Source organism: Schistocerca americana, chromosome 5, assembly GCF_021461395.2.
Source record: "Schistocerca americana isolate TAMUIC-IGC-003095 chromosome 5, iqSchAmer2.1, whole genome shotgun sequence".
NCBI lineage: Eukaryota > Metazoa > Arthropoda > Insecta > Orthoptera > Acrididae > Schistocerca > Schistocerca americana.
Window position 1 is genome coordinate 11,834,626 of NC_060123.1, and position 18,883 is coordinate 11,853,508.

The following is an 18,883-nucleotide window of genomic DNA, read 5'->3' on the forward strand; positions in this document are numbered from 1 at the left end:
TTTCTTTTGGGATACGACAATCTCATTTCCGATCCACTAATCCTTCTTTACTGCATCCCTCACTCCCACTCATTGACGAATTCACACGGTATTGCGTCGCTATGAAATACTATGTGTTCTATGACATTTCCTTCTAAATCGAGTAACGTTTCTATGGAAACGACAGGATTTTCTTTTGGGATACGACAATCACATTTCTGATCCACTAATCCTTCTTTACTGCATCTCTCACTCCCACACATTGACGAATTCACACGGAAATTGCGTCGCTATGAAATACTATGTGTTCTAAGACATTTCCTTCTAAATCGAGTAACGTTTCTATGGAAACTACAGGATTTTCTTTTGGGATACGACAATCACATTTCCGATCCACTAATCATTTTTTACTGCATCCCTCACTCCCACACATTGACGAACTCACACGGAAATTGCGTCGCTATGAAATACTATGTGTTCTAAGACATTTCCTTCTAAATCGAGTAACGTTTCTATGGAAAAGACAGGATTTTCTTTTGGGATACGACAATCTCATTTCCGATCCACTAATCCTTCTTTACTGCATCCCTCACTCCCACTCATTGACGAATTCTCACGGAAATTGCGTCGCTATGAAATACTATGTGTTGTAAGACATTTCCTTCTATATCGAGTAACGTTTCTATGGAAACGACAGGATTTTCTTTTGGGATACGACAATCTCATTTCCGATCCGCTAATCCTTCTTTACTGCATCCCTCACCCCCACACATTGACGAATTCACACGGAAATTGCGTCGCTATGAAATACTATGTGTTCTATGACATTTCCTTCTAAATCGAGTAACGTTTCTATGGAAACGACTGGCTTTTCTTTTGCGATACGAGTATCTCCTTCTCGATGCAGTATTCCTTCTTTATTGCATCCCTAGCTCCCTCACATTGACGAATTAACACAGAATTTGCGTCGCTATGAAATACTATGGGTTGTATGACTTCTCCTTCTGAATCGAGTATCGTTTCTATGGAAACGATTGGCTTTTTATTTGCGATACGATTATCTCCTTCTCGATGCACTAATCCTTCTTTATTGCATCCCTAGCTCCCTCACATTGACGAATTAACACAGAAATTGAGTCGCTATGAAATACTATGGGGTCTATGACTGCTCCTTCTAAATCGACTAACGTTTCTATGGAAACGACAGGATTTTCTTTTGGGATACGACAATCACATTTCCGATCCACTAATCCTTCTTTACTGCATCTCTCACTCCCACACATTGACGAATTCACATGGAAATTGCGTCGCTATGAAATACTATGGGATCTATGACTTCTCCTTCTAAATCGAGTAAAGTTTCTATGGAAACGACAGGATTTTCTTTTGGGATACGACAATCTCATTTCCGATCCACTAATCCTGCTTTACTGCATCCCTCACTCCCACATATTGACGAATTCACACGGAAATTGCGTCGCTATGAAATACTATGTGTTCTAAGACATTTCCTTCCAAATCGAGTAACGTTTTTATGGAAACGACAGGATTTTCTTTTGGGATACGACAATCACTTTTCCGATCCACTAATCCTTCTTTACTGCATTACTCACTCCCACACATTGACGAATTCACACGGAAATTGCGTCGCTATGAAATACTATGGGTTCTAAGACATTTCCTTCTAAATCGAGTAACGTTACTATGGAAACGACAGGAATTTCTTTTCGGATACGACAATCTCATTTCCGATCCACTAATCCTTCTTTACTGCATCCCTCACTCCCACACATTGACGAATTAACACAGAAATTGAGTCGCTATGAAATACTATGGGTTCTATGACTTCTCCCTCTAAATCGAGTAACGTTTCTATGGAAACGACAGGATTTTCTTTTGGGATACGAGAATCTCATTTCCGATCCACTAATCCTTCTTTACTGCATCCCTCACTCCCACTTATTGACGAATTCACACGGAAATTGCGTCGCTACGAAATACTATGTGTTCTAAGACATTTCCTTCTAAATCGAGTAACGGTTCTATCTAAACGACAGGATTTTCTTTTGGGATACGTCAATCTCATTTCCGCGCCACTAATCCTTCTTTACTGCATCCCTCACTCCTACTCATTGACGAATTCACATGGAAATTGCGTCGCTATGAAATAGTATGTGAAGTAAGACATTTCCTTCTAAATCGAGTATCGTTTCTATGGAAACGACAGGATTTTCTTTTGCGATACGAGTATCTCCTTCTCGATGCACTATTCCTTCTTTATTGCATCCCTAGCTCCCTCACATTGACGAATTAACACAGAAATTGCGACGCTATGAAATACTATGGGTTCTATGACTTCTCCTTCTAAATCGAGTATCGTTTCTATGGAAACGACTGGCTTTTCTTTGCGATACGAGTATCTCCTTCTCGATGCACTATTCCTTCTTTATTGCCTCCCTAGCTCCCTCACATTGACGAATTAACACAGAAAATGAGTCGCTATGAAATACTATTTGGTCTATGACTTCTCCTTCTGAATCGAGTAACGTTTCTATGGGGACGCCAGGATTTTCTTTTGGGATACGACAATCTCATTTCCGATCAACTAATCCTTCTTTACTGCACCCCTCACTCCCACTCATTGACGAATTCACACGGAAATTGCGTCGCTATGAAATACTATATGTTCTAAGACATTTCCCTCTAAATCGAGTAACGTTTCTATGGAAACGACAGGATTTTCTTTTGGGATACGACAATCTCATTTCCGATCCACTAATCCTTCTTTACTGCATCCCTCACCCCCACACATTGACGAATTCACACGGAAATTGCGTCGCTATGAAATACTATGTGTTCTATGACATTTCCTTCTAAATCGAGTAACGTTTCTATGGAAACGACAGGATTTTCTTTTGGGATACGACAATCACATTTCTGATCCACTAATCCTTCTTTACTGCATCCCTCACTCCCACACATTGACGAATTCACACGGAAATTGCGTCGCTATGAAATACTATGGGATCTATGACTTCACCTTCTAAATCGAGTAACTTTTCTATGGAAACGACAGGATTGTCATTTGGGATGCGACAATCTTATTTCCGATCCACTAATCCTTTTTTACTGCAACCATCACTCCCACACATTGACGAATTCACACGGAAATTGCGTCGCTATGAAATACTATGTGTTCTAAGACATTTCCTTCTAAATGGAGTAACGTTTCTATGGAAACTACAGGATTTTCTTTTGGGATACGACAATCACATTTCCGATCCACTAATCATTCTTTAATGCATCCCTCACTCCCACACATTGACGAATTCACACGGAAATTGCGTCGCTATGAAATACTATGTGTTCTAAGAATTTTCCTTCTAAATCGAGTAACGTTTCTATGGAAACGACAGGATTTTCTTTTGGGATACGACAATCACATTTCCCATCCACTAATCCTTCTTTACTGCATCCCTCACTCCCACACATTGACGAATTAACACAGCAATTGCGCCGCTATGAAATACTATGGATTCTATGACTTCTCCTTCTAAATCGAGTATCGTTTCTATGGAAACGACTGGCTTTTCTTTTGCGATACGAGTATCTCCTTCTCGATGCAGTATTCCTTCTTTATTGCATCCCTAGCTCCCTCACATTGACGAATTAACACAGAAAGTGCGTCGCTATGAAATACTATGGGTTCTATGACTTCTCCCTCTAAATCGAGTACCGTTTTTATGGAAACGATTGGCTTTTTATTTGCGATACGAGTATCTCCTTCTCGATGCACTAATCCTTCTATATTGCATCCCTAGCTCCCTCACATTGACGAATTAACACAGAAATTGAGTCGCTATGAAATACTATGGGGTCTATGACTGCTCCTTCTAAATCGAGTAACGTTTCTATAGAAGAGACAGGATTTTCTTTTGGGATACGACAATCACATTTCCGATCCACTAATCCTTCTTTACTGCATCCCTCACTCCGACACATTGACGAATTCACATGGAAATTGCGTCGCTATGAAATACTATGGGATCTATGACTTCTCCTTCTAAATCGAGTAAAGTTTCTATGGAAACGACAGGATTTTCTTTTGGGATATGACAATCTCATTTCCGATCCACTAATCCTTCTTTACTGCATCCCTCACCCCCACACATTGACGAATTCACACGGAAATTGCGTCGCTATGATATACTATGTGTTCTATGACATTTCCTTCTAAATCGAGTAACGTTTCTATGGAAACGACAGGATTTTCTTTTGGGATACGACAATCACATTTCTGATCCACTAATCCTTCTTTACTGCATCCTTCACTCCCACACATTGACGAATTCACACGGAAATTGCGTCGCTATGAAATACTATGGGATCTATGACTTCTCCTTCTAAATCGAGTAACGTTTCTATGGAAACGACAGGATTGTCATTTGGGATACGACAATCTTATTTCCGATCCACTAATCCTTTTTTACTGCAACCCTCACTCCCACACATTGACGAATTCACACGGAAATTGCGTCGCTATGAAATACTATGTGTTCTAAGACATTTCCTTCTAAATGGAGTAACGTTTCTATGGAAACTACAGGATTTTCTTTTGGGATACGACAATCACATTTCCGATCCACTAATCATTCTTTACTGCATCCCTCACTCCCACACATTGACGAATTCACACGGAAATTGCGTCGCTATGAAATACTATCTGTTCTAACACATTTCCTTCTAAATCGAGTAACGTTTCTATGGAAACGACAGGATTTTCTTTTGGGATACGACAATCACATTTCCCATCCACTAATCCTTCTTTACTGCATCCCTCACTCCCACACATTGACGAATTAACACAGCAATTGCGTCGCTATGAAATACTATGGGTTCTATGACTTCTCCTTCTAAATCGAGTATCGTTTCTATGGAAACGACTGGCTTTTATTTTGCGATACGAGTATCTCCTTCTCGATGCAGTATTCCTTCTTTATTGCAACCCTAGCTCCCTCACACTGACGAATTAACACAGAAATTGCGTCGCTATGAAATACTATTGGGTCTATGACTGCTCCTTCTAAATCGAGTAACGTTTCTATGGAAACGACAAGCTTTTCTTTTGGGATACGACAAACACATTTCCGATCCACTAATCCTTCTTTACTGCATCCCTCAATCCCACACATTGACGAATTCACACGGAAATTGCGTCGCTATGAAATACTATGGGTTCTATGACTTCTCCTTCTAAATCGAGTAACGTTTCCACGGAAACGACAGGGTTTTCTTTTGGGATACGACAATCTCATTTCCGATCCTCTAATCATTCTTTACTGCATCCCTCACTCCCACACATTGACGTATTCACACGGAAATTGCGTCGCTATGAAATACTATGTGTTCTAAGACATTTCCTACTAAATCGAGTAACGTTTCTATGGTAACGACAGGATTTTCTTTTGGGATACGACAATCACATTTCCGATCCACTAATCCTTCTTTATGCATCCCTCACTCCCACACATTGACGAATTAACACAGCAATTGCGTCGCTATGAAATACTATGGGTTCTATGACTTCTCCTTCTAAATCGAGTATCGTTTGTATGGAAACGACTGGCTTTTCTTTTGCGATACGAGTATCTCCTTCTCGATGCACTATTCCTTCTTTATTGCATCCCTAGCTCCCTCACATTGACGAATTAACACAGAAATTGCGACGCTATGAAATACTATGGGTTCTATGACTTCTCCTTCTAAATCGAGTATCGTTTCTATGGAAACGACTGGCTTTTCTTTGCGATACGAGTATCTCCTTCTCGATGCACTATTCCTTCTTTATTGCCTCCCTAGCTCCCTCACATTGACGAATTAACACAGAAATTGAATCGCTATGAAATACTATTTGGTTTATGACTTCTCCTTCTGTATCGAGTAACGTTTCTATGGGGACGACAGGATTTTCTTTTGGGATACGACAATCTCATTTCCGATCAACTAATCCTTCTTTACTGCATCCCTCACTCCCACTCATTGACGAATTCACACGGAAATTGCGTCGCTATGAAATACTATGTGTTCTAAGACATTTCCCTCTAAATCGAGTAACGTTTCTATGGAAACGACAGGATTTTCTTTTGGGATACGACAATCTCATTTCCGATCCAGTAATCCTTCTTTACTGCATCCCTCACCCCCACACATTGACGAATTCACACGGAAATTGCGTCGCTATGAAATACTATGTGTTCTATGACATTTCCTTCTAAATCGAGTAACGTTTCTATGGAAACGACAGGATTTTCTTTTGGGATACGACAATCACATTTCTGATCCACTAATCCTTCTTTACTGCATCCCTCACTCCCACACATAGACGAATTCACACGGAAATTGCGTCGCTATGAAATACTATGGGATCTATGACTTCTCCTTCTAAATCGAGTAACGTTTCTATGGAAACGACAGGATTGTCATTTGGGATGCGACAATCTTATTTCCGATCCACTAATCCTTTTTTACTGCAACCATCACTCCCACACATTGACGAATTCACACGGAAATTGCGTCGCTATGAAATACTATGTGTTCTAAGACATTTCCTTCTAAATGGAGTAACGTTTCTATGGAAACTACAGGATTTTCTTTTGGGATACGACAATCACATTTCCGATCCACTAATCATTCTTTAATGCATCCCTCACTCCCACACATTGACGAATTCACACGGAAATTGCGTCGCTATGAAATACTATGTGTTCTAAGAATTTTCCTTCTAAATCGAGTAACGTTTCTATGGAAACGACAGGATTTTCTTTTGGGATACGACAATCACATTTCCCATCCACTAATCCCTCTTTACTGCATCCCTCACTCCCACACATTGACGAATTAACACAGCAATTGCGTCGCTATGAAATACTATGGGTTCTATGACTTCTCCTTCTAAATCGAGTATCGTTTCTATGGAAACGACTGGCTTTTCTTTTGCGATACGAGTATCTCCTTCTCGATGCAGTATTCCTTCTTTATTGCATCCCTAGCTCCCTCACATTGACGAATTAACACAGAAATTGCGTCGCTATGAAATACTATGGGTTCTATGACTTCTCCCTCTAAATCGAGTATCGTTTTTATGGAAACGATTGGCTTTTTATTTGCGATACGAGTATCTCCTTCTCGATGCACTAATCCTTCTATATTGCATCCCTAGCTCCCTCACATTGACGAATTAACACAGAAATTGAGTCGCTATGAAATACTATGGGGTCTATGACTGCTCCTTCTAAATCGAGTAACGTTTCTATAGAAGAGACAGGATTTTCTTTTGGGATACGACAATCACATTTCCGATCCACTAATCCTTCTTTACTGCATCCCTCACTCCGACACATTGACGAATTCACATGGAAATTGCGTCGCTATGAAATACTATGGGATCTATGACTTCTCCTTCTAAATCGAGTAAAGTTTCTATGGAAACGACAGGATTTTCTTTTGGGATATGACAATCTCATTTCCGATCCACTAATCCTTCTTTACTGCATCCCTCACTCCCACATATTGACGAATTCACACGGAAATTGCGTCGCTATGAAATACTATGTGTTCTAAGACATTTTCTTCTAAATCGAGCAACGTTTTTATGGAAACGACAGGATTTTCTTTTGGGATACGACAATCACTTTTCCGATCCACTAATCCTTCTTTACTGCATTACTCACTCCCACACATTGACGAATTCACACGGAAATTGCGTCGCTATGAAATACTATGGGTTCTAAGACATTTCCTTCTAAATCGAGTAACGTTACTATGGAAACGACAGGAATTTCTTTTGGGATACGACAATCTCATTTCCGATCCACTAATCCTTCTTTACTGCATCCCTCACTCCCACACATTGACGAATTAACACAGAAATTGAGTCGCTATGAAATACTATGGGTTCTATGACTTCTCCCTCTAAATCGAGTAACGTTTCTATGGAAACGACAGGATTTTATTTTGGGATACGACAATCTCATTTCCGATCCACTAACCCTTCTTTACTGCATCCCTCACTCCCACTTATTGACGAATTCACACGGAAATTGCGTCGCTACGAAATACTATGTGTTCTAAGACATTTCCTTCTAAATCGAGTAACGGATCTATCTAAACGACAGGATTTTCTTTTGGGATACGTCAATCTCATTTCCGTTCCACTAATCCTTCTTTACTGCATCCCTCACTCCCACTCATTGACGAATTCACACGGAAATTGCGTCGCTATGAAATAGTATGTGCTCTAAGACATTTCCTTCTAAATCGAGTAACGTTTCTATGGAAACGACAAGCTTTTCTTTTGGGATACGACAATCACATTTCCGATCCATTAATCCTTCTTTACTGCATCCCTCACTCCCACACATTGACGAATTCACACGGAAATTGCGTCGCTATGAAATACTATGGGTTCTATGACTTCTCCTTCTAAATCGAGTAACGTTTCCATGGAAACGACAGGGTTCTCTTTTGGGATACAACAATCTCATTTCCGATCCACTAATCCTTCTTTACTGCATCTCTCACTCCCAAACATTGACGAATTAACACAGCAATTGCATCGCAATGAAATACTATGGGTTCTATGACATTTACTTCTAAATCGAGTAACGTTTCTATGGAAACTACAGGATTTTCTTTTGGGATACGACAATCACATTTCCGATCCACTAATCATTCTTTAATGCATCCCTCACTCCCACACATTGACGAATTCACACGGAAATTGCGTCGCTATGAAATACTATGTGTTCTAAGAATTTTCCTTCTAAATCGAGTAACGTTTCTATGGAAACGACAGGATTTTCTTTTGGGATACGACAATCGCATTCCCCATCCACTAATCCTTCTTTACTGCATCCCTCACTCCCACACATTGACGAATTAACACAGCAATTGCGTCGCTATGAAATACTATGGGTTCTATGACTTCTCCTTCTAAATCGAGTATCGTTTCTATGGAAACGACTGGCTTTTCTTTTGCGATACGAGTAACTCCTTCTCGATGCAGTATTCCTTCTTTATTGCATCCCTAGCTCCCTCACATTGACGAATTAACACAGAAATTGCGTCGCTATGAAATACTATGGGTTCTATGACTTCTCCCTCTAAATCGAGTATCGTTTCTATGGAAACGATTGGCTTTTTATTTGCGATACGAGTATCTCCTTCTCGATGCACTAATCCTTCTATATTGCATCCCTAGCTCCCTCACATTGACGAATTAACACAGAAATTGAGTCGCTATGAAATACTATGGGGTCTATGACTGCTCCTTCTAAATCGAGTAACGTTTCTATAGAAGAGACAGGATTTTCTTTTGGGATACGACAATCACATTTCCGATCCACTAATCCTTCTTTACTGCATCCCTCACTCCGACACATTGACGAATTCACATGGAAATTGCGTCGCTATGAAATACTATGGGATCTATGACTTCTCCTTCTAAATCGAGTAAAGTTTCTATGGAAACGACAGGATTTTCTTTTGGGATATGACAATCTCATTTCCGATCCACTAATCCTTCTTTACTGCATCCCTCACTCCCACATATTGACGAATTCACACGGAAATTGCGTCGCTATGAAATACTATGTGTTCTAAGACATTTTCTTCTAAATCGAGCAACGTTTTTATGGAAACGACAGGATTTTCTTTTGGGATACGACAATCACTTTTCCGATCCACTAATCCTTCTTTACTGCATTACTCACTCCCACACATTGACGAATTCACACGGAAATTGCGTCGCTATGAAATACTATGGGTTCTAAGACATTTCCTTCTAAATCGAGTAACGTTACTATGGAAACGACAGGAATTTCTTTTGGGATACGACAATCTCATTTCCGATCCACTAATCCTTCTTTACTGCATCCCTCACTCCCACACATTGACGAATTAACACAGAAATTGAGTCGCTATGAAATACTATGGGTTCTATGACTTCTCCCTCTAAATCGAGTAACGTTTCTATGGAAACGACAGGATTTTCTTTTGGGATACGACAATCTCATTTCCGATCCACTAACCCTTCTTTACTGCATCCCTCACTCCCACTTATTGACGAATTCACACGGAAATTGCGTCGCTACGAAATACTATGTGTTCTAAGACATTTCCTTCTAAATCGAGTAACGGATCTATCTAAACGACAGGATTTTCTTTTGGGATACGTCAATCTCATTTCCGTTCCACTAATCCTTCTTTACTGCATCCCTCACTCCCACTCATTGACGAATTCACACGGAAATTGCGTCGCTATGAAATAGTATGTGCTCTAAGACATTTCCTTCTAAATCGAGTAACGTTTCTATGGAAACGACAAGCTTTTCTTTTGGGATACGACAATCACATTTCCGATCCACTAATCCTTCTTTACTGCATCCCTCACTCCCACACATTGACGAATTCACACGGAAATTGCGTCGCTATGAAATACTATGGGTTCTATGACTTCTCCTTCTAAATCGAGTAACGTTTCCATGGAAACGACAGGGTTTTCTTTTGGGATACAACAATCTCATTTCCGATCCACTAATCCTTCTTTACTGCATCTCTCACTCCCAAACATTGACGAATTAACACAGCAATTGCATCGCAATGAAATACTATGGGTTCTATGACATTTACTTCTAAATCGAGTAACGTTTCTATGGAAACGACAGGATTTTCTTTTGGGATACGACAATCTCATTTCTGATCCACTAATCCTTCTTTACTGCATCCCTCACTACCACTCATTGGCGAATTCACACGGAAATTGCGTCGCTATGGAATACTATGTGTTCTAAGACTTCACCTTCTAAATCGAGTAACGTTTCTATGGAAACGACAGGATTTTCTTTTGGGATACGACAATCTCATTTCCGATCCACTAATTCTCCTTTACTGCACCCCTCACTCCCATACATTGACGAGTTAACACAGCAATTGCATCGCAATGAAATACTATGGGTTCTATGACATTTTCTTCTAAATCGAGTAACGTTTTTATGGTAACGACAGGATTTTCTTTTGGGATACGACAATCACATTTCCGATCCGCTGATCCTTCTTTACTGCATCCCTCACTCCCACACATTGACGAATTAACACAGCAATTGCGTCGCTATGAAATACTATGGGTTCTAATACTTCTCCTTCTAAATCCAGTATCGTTTCTATGGAAACGACTGGCTTTTCTTTTGCGATACGAGTATCTCCTTCTCGGTGCAGTATTCCTTCTTTATTGCATTCCTAGCTCACTCACATTGACGAATTAACACAGAAATTGCGTCGCTATGAAATACTATGGGTTCTATGACTTCTCCTTCTAAATCGAGTATCGTTTCTAGGGAAACGACTGGCTTTTTATTTGCGATACGAGTATCTCCTTCTCGATGCACTAATCCTTCTTTATTGCATCCCTAGCTCCCTCACATTGACGAATTAACACAGAAATTGAGTCGCTATGAAATACTACTGGGTCTATGACTTCTCCTTCTAAATCGAGTAACGTTTCTATGGAAACGACAGGATTTTCTTTTGGGATACGACAATCTAATTTCCGACCCACTAATCCTTCTTTACTGCATCCCTTACTCCCACTCATTGACGAATTCACACGGAAATTGCGTCGTTATGAAATACTATGTGTTCTAAGACATTTCCTTCTAAATCGAGTTACGTTTCTATGGAAACGACAGGATTTTCTTTTGGGATACGACAATCTCATTCCCGATCCACTAATCCTTCTTTACTGCATCCCTCACTCATACACATTGACGAATTCACACGGAAATTGCGTCGCTATGAAATACTATGTGTTCTATGACATTTCCTTCTAAATCGAGTAACGTTTCTATAGGAACGACAGGATTTTCTTTTGGGATACGACAATCACATTTCCGATCCACTAATCCTTCTTTACTGCATCCCTCACTCCCACACATTGACGAATTCACATGGAAATTTCGTCGCTATGAAATACTATGGGATCTATGACTTCTCCTTCTAAATTGAGTAACGTTTCTATGGAAACGACAGGATTATCTTTTGGGATACGACAATCTCATTTCCGATCCACTAATGCTTCTTTACTGCATCCCTCACTCCCACACATTGACGAATTCACACGGAAATTGCGTCGCTATGAAATACTGTGTGTTCTAAGACATTTCCTTCTAAATCGAGTAACGTTTCTATGGAAACGACAGGATTTTCTTTTGGGATACGTCAATCACTTTTCCGATCCACTAATCCTACTTTTCTGCATGCCTCACTCCCACACATTGACGAATTCGCACGGAAATTGCGTCGCTATGAAATACTATGGGTTCTAAGACATTTCCTTCTAAATCGAGTAACGTTTCTATGGAAATGACAGGATTTTCTTTTGGGATACGACAATCTCATTTCCGATCAGCTAATCCTTCTTTACTGCATCCCTCACACCCACACATTGACGAATTAACACAGAAATTGAGTCGCTATGAAATACTATGGGTTCTATGACTTCTCCCTCTAAATCGAGTAACGTTTCTATGGAATGACAGGATTTTCTTTTGGGATACGACAATCTCATTTCCGATCCACTAATCCTTCTTTACTGCATCCCTCACTCCCACACATTGACGAATTCACACGGAAATTGCGTCGCTATGAAATACTATGGGTTCTATGACTTCTCCTTCAAAATCGAGTAACGTTTCCATGGAAACGACAGGGTTTTCTTTTGGGATACGACAATCTCATTTCCGATCCACTAATCCTTCTTTACTGCATCTGTCACTCCCACACATTGACGAATTAACACAGCAATTGCATCGCAATGAAATACTATGGGTTCTATGACATTTACTTCTAAATCGAGTAACGTTTCTATGGAAACGACAGGATTTTCTTTTGGGATACGACAATCTCATTTCCGATCCACTAATCCTTCTTTACTGCATCCCTCACTCCCACTCATTGACGAATTCACACTGAAATTGCGTCGCTATGAAATACTATGTGTTCCAAGACTTCTCCTTCTAAATCGAGTAACGTTTCTATGGAATCGACAGGATTTTCTTTTGGGATACGACAATCTCATTTCCGATCCACTAATTCTCCTTTACTGTATCCCTCACTCCCACACATTGACGAATTAACACAGCAATTGCATCGCAATGAAATACTATTTGTTCTATGACATTTCCTTCTAAATCGAGTAACGTCTCTATGGAAACGACAGGATTTTCTTTTGGGATACGACAACCTCATTTCCGATCCACTAATCCTTTTTTACTGCATCCCTCACTCCCACACATTGACGAATTCACATGGAAATTGCGTTGCTATGAAATACTATGTGTTCTAAGACATTTTCTTCTAAATCGAGTAACGATTCTATGGAAACGACAGGATTTTCTTTTGCGATACGAGTATCTCCTTCTCGATGCACTATTCCTTCTTTATTGCATCCCTAGCTCCCTCACATTGACGAATTAACACAGAAATTGTGTCGCTATGAAATACTATGGGTTCTATGACTTCTCCTTCTAAATCTAGTATCATTTCTATGGAACGACTGGCTTTTCTTTTGCGATACGAGTATCTCCATCTCGATGCACTATTCCTTCTTTATTGCATCCCTAGCTCCCTCACATTGACGAATTAACACAGAAATTGAGTCGCTATGAAATACTATGGGTTCTATGACTTCTCCTTCTAAATCGAGTATCGTTTCTATGGAAACGACTGGCTTTTCTTTTGCGATACGAGTATCTCCTTCTCGATGCACTATTCTTTCTTTATTGCATCCCTAGCTCCCTCACAGTGACGAATTAACACAGAAAATGAGTCGCAATGAAATACTATTTGGTCTATGACTTCTCCTTCTAAATAGAGTAACGTTTCTATGGAGACGACAGGATTTTCTTTTGGGATACGACAATCTCATTTCCGATCCACTAATCCTTCTTTACTGCATCCCTCACTCCCACTCATTGACGAATTCACACGGTAATTGCGTCGCTATGAAATACTATGTGTTCTAAGAAATTTCCTTCTAAATCGAGTAACGTTTCTATGGAAACGACAGGATTTTCTTTTGGGATACGACAATCTCATTTCCGATCCACTAATCCTTCTTTACTGCATCCCTCACCCCCACACATTGACTAATTCACACGGAAATTGCGTCGCTATGGAATACTATGTGTTCTATGACATTTCCTTCTAAATCGAGTAACGTTTCTATGGAAACGACAGGATTTTCTTTTGGGATACGACAATCACATTTCTGATCCACTAATCCATCTTTACTGCATCCCTCACTCCCACACATTGACGAATTCACACGGAAATTGCGTCGCTATGAAATACTATGGGATCTATGACTTCTCCTTCTAAATCGAGTAACGTTTCTATGGAAACGACAGGATAATCTTTTGGGATACGACAATCTCATTTCCGATCCACTAATCCTTCTTTACTGCATCCCTCACTCCAACACATTGACGAATTCACACGGAAATTAGGTCGCTATGAAATACTATGTATTCTAAGACATTTCCTTCTAAATCGAGTAACGTTTCTATGGTAACGACAGGATTATCTTTTGGGATACGACAATCACATTTCCGATCCACTAATCCTTCTTTACTGCATCCCTCACTCCCACACATTGACGAATTAACACAGCAATTGCGTCGCTATGAAATACTATGGGTTCTATGACTTCTCCTTCTAAATCGAGTATCGTTTCTATGGGAACGACTGGCTTTTCTTTTGCGATACGAGTATCTCCTTCTCGGTGCACTATTCCTTCTTTATTGCATCCCTAGCTCCCTCACATTGACGAATTAACACAGAAATTGCGACGCTATGAAATACTATGGGTCTATGACTTCTCCTTCTAAATGGAGTATCGTTTCTATGGAAACGACTGGCTTTTCTTTTGCGATACGAGTATCTCCTTCTCGATGCACTATTCCTTCTTTATTGCCTCCCTAGCTCCCTCACATTGACGAATTAACACAGAAATTGAGTCGCTATGAAATACTATTTGGTCTATGACTTCTCCTTCTAAATCGAGTAACGTTTCAATGGAGACGACAGGATTTTCTTTTGGGATACGACAATCTCATTTCCGATCCACTAATCCTTATTTACTGCATCCCTCACTCCCACTCATTGACGAATTCACACGGAAATTGCATCGCTATGAAATACTATGTGTTCTAAGACATTTCCTTCTAAATCGAGTAACGTTTCTATGGAAACGACAGGATTTTCTTTTGGGATACGACAATCTCTTTTTCGATCCACTAATCCTTCTTTACTGCATTACTCACTCCCACACATTGACGAATTCACACGGAAATTGCGTCGCTATGAAATACTATGGGTTCTAAGACATTTCCTTCTAAATCGAGTAACGTTACTATGGAAACGACAGAAATTTCTTTTGGGATACGACAATCTCATTTCCGATCCACTAATCCTTCTTTACTGCATCCCTCACTTCGACACATTGACGAATTAACACAGAAATTTAGTCGCTATGAAATACTATGGGTTCTATGACTTCTCCCTCTAAATCGAGTAACGTTTCTATGGAAACGACAGGATTTTCTTTTGGGATACGACAATCTCATTTCCGATCCACTAATCCTTCTTTACTGCATCCCTCACTCCCACACATTGACGAATTCACACGGAAATTGCGTCGCTATGAAATACTATGGGTTCTATGACTTCTCCTTCTAAATCGAGTAACGTTTCCATGGTAACGACAGGGTTTTCTTTTGGGATATGACAATCTCATTTCCGATCCACTAATCCTTCTTTACTGCATCTCTCACTCCCACACATTGACGAATTAACACAGCAATTGCATCGCAATGAAATACTATGGGTTCTATGACATTTACTTCTAAATCGAGTAACGTTTCTATGGAAACGACAGGATTTTCTTTTGGGATACGACAATCTCATTTCTGATCCACTAATCCTTCTTTACTGCATCCCTCACTCCCACTCATTGGCGAATACACGGAAATTGCGTCGCTATGGAATACTATGTGTTCTAAGACTTCACCTTCTAAATCGCGTAACGTTTCTATGGAAACGACAGGATTTTCTTTTGGGATCCGACAATCTCATTTCCGATCCACTAATTCTCCTTTACTGCACCCCTCACTCCCACACATTGACGAGTTAACACAGCAATTGCATCGCAATGAAATACTGTGGGTTCTATGACATTTTCTTCTAAATCGAGTAACGTTTCTATGGTAACGACAGGATTTTCTTTTGGGATACGACAATCACATTTCCGATCCACTAATCCTTCTTTACTGCATCCCTCACTCCCACACATTGACGAATTAACACAGCAATGGCGTCGCTATGAAATACTATGGGTTCTAATACTTCTCCTTCTACATCCAGTATCGTTTCTATGGAAACGACTGGCTTTTCTTTTGCGATACGAGTATCTCCTTTTCGGTGCAGTATTCCTTCTTTATTGCATCCCTAGCTCCCTCACATTGACGAATTAACACAGAAATTGCGTCGCTATGAAATACTATGGGTTCTATGACTTCTCCTTCTAAATCGAGTATCGTTTCTAGGGAAACGACTGGCTTTTTATTTGCGATACGAGTATCTCCTTCTCGATGCACTAATCTGTCTTTATTGCATCCCTAGCTCCCTCACATTGACGAATTAACACAGAAATTGAGTCGCTATGAAATACTATTGGGTCTATGACTTCTCCTTCTAAATCGAGTAACGTTTCTATGGAAACGACAGGATTTTCTTTTGGGATACGACAATCTCATTTCCGACCCACTAATCCTTTGTTACTGCATCCCTTACTCCCACTCATTGACGAATTCACACGGAAATTGCGTCGCTATGAAATACTATGTGTTCTAAGACATTTCCTTCTAAATCGAGTAACGTTTCTATGGAAACGACAGGATTTTCTTTTGGGATACGACAATCTCATTTCCGATCCACTAATCCTTCTTTACTGCATCCCTCACTCCCACACATTGACGAATTCACACGGAAATTGCGTCGCTATGAAATACTATGTGTTCTATGACATTTCCTTCTAAATCGAGTAACGTTTCTATAGGAACGACAGGATTTTCTTTTGGGATGCGACAATCACATTTCCGATCCACTAATCCTTCTTTACTGTATCCCTCACACCCACACATTGACGAATTAACACAGAAATTGAGTCGCTATGAAATGCTATGGGTCCTATGACTTCTCCCTCTAAATCGAGTAACGTTTCTATGGAAACGACAGGATTTTCTTTTGGGATACGACAATCTCATTTCCGATCCACTAATCATTCTTTACTGCATCCCTCACTCCCACACATTGACGATTACACACGGAAATTGCGTCGCTATGAAATACTATGGGTTCTATGACTTCTCCTTCTAAATCGAGTAACGTTTCCATGGAAACGACAGGGTTTTCTTTTGGGATATGACAATCTCATTTCCGATCCACTAATCCTTCTTTACTGCATCTCTCACTCCCACACATTGACGAATTAACACAGCAATTGCATCGCAATGAAATACTATGGGTTCTATGACATTTACTTCTAAATCGAGTAACGTTTCTATGGAAACGACAGGATTTTCTTTTGGGATACGACAATCTCATTTCTGATCCACTAATCCTTCTTTACTGCATCCCTCACTCCCACTCATTGGCGAATACACGGAAATTGCGTCGCTATGGAATACTATGTGTTCTAAGACTTCACCTTCTAAATCGAGTAACGTTTCTATGGAAACGACAGGATTTTCTTTTGGGATCCGACAATCTCATTTCCGATCCACTAATTCTCCTTTACTGGACCCCTCACTCCCACACATTGACGAGTTAACACAGCAATTGCATCGCAATGAAATACTGTGGGTTCTATGACATTTTCTTCTAAATCGAGTAACGTTTCTATGGTAACGACAGGATTTTCTTTTGGGATACGACAATCACATTTCCGATCTACTAATCCTTCTTTACTGCATCCCTCACTCCCACACATTGACGAATTAACACAGCAATGGCGTCGCTATGAAATACTATGGGTTCTAATACTTCTCCTTCTACATCCAGTATCGTTTCTATGGAAACGACTGGCTTTTCTTTTGCGATACGAGTATCTCCTTTTCGGTGCAGTATTCCTTCTTTATTGCATCCCTAGCTCTCTCACATTGACGAATTAACACAGAAATGGCGGCGCTATGAAATACTATGGGTTCTATGACTTCTCCTTCTAAATCGAGTATCGTTTCTAGGGAAACGACTGGCTTTTTATTTGCGATACGAGTATCTCCTTCTCGATGCACTAATCTGTCTTTATTGCATCCCTAGCTCCCTCACATTGACGAATTAACACAGAAATTGAGTCGCTATGAAATACTATTGGGTCTATGACTTCTCCTTCTAAATCGAGTAACGTTTCTATGGAAACGACAGGATTTTCTTTTGGGATACGACAATCTCATTTCCGACCCACTAATCCTTTGTTACTGCATCCCTTACTCCCACTCATTGACGAATTCACACGCAAATTGCGTCGCTATGAAATACTATGTGTTCTAAGACATTTCTTTCTAAATCGAGTAACGTTTCTATGGAAACGACAGGATTTTCTTTTGGGATACGACAATCTCATTTCCGATCCACTAATCCTTCTTTACTGCATCCCTCACTCCCACACATTGACGAATTCACACGGAAATTGCGTCGCTATGAAATACTATTTGTTCTATGACATTTCCTTCTAAATCGAGTAACGTTTCTATAGGAACGACAGGATTTTCTTTTGGGATGCGACAATCAC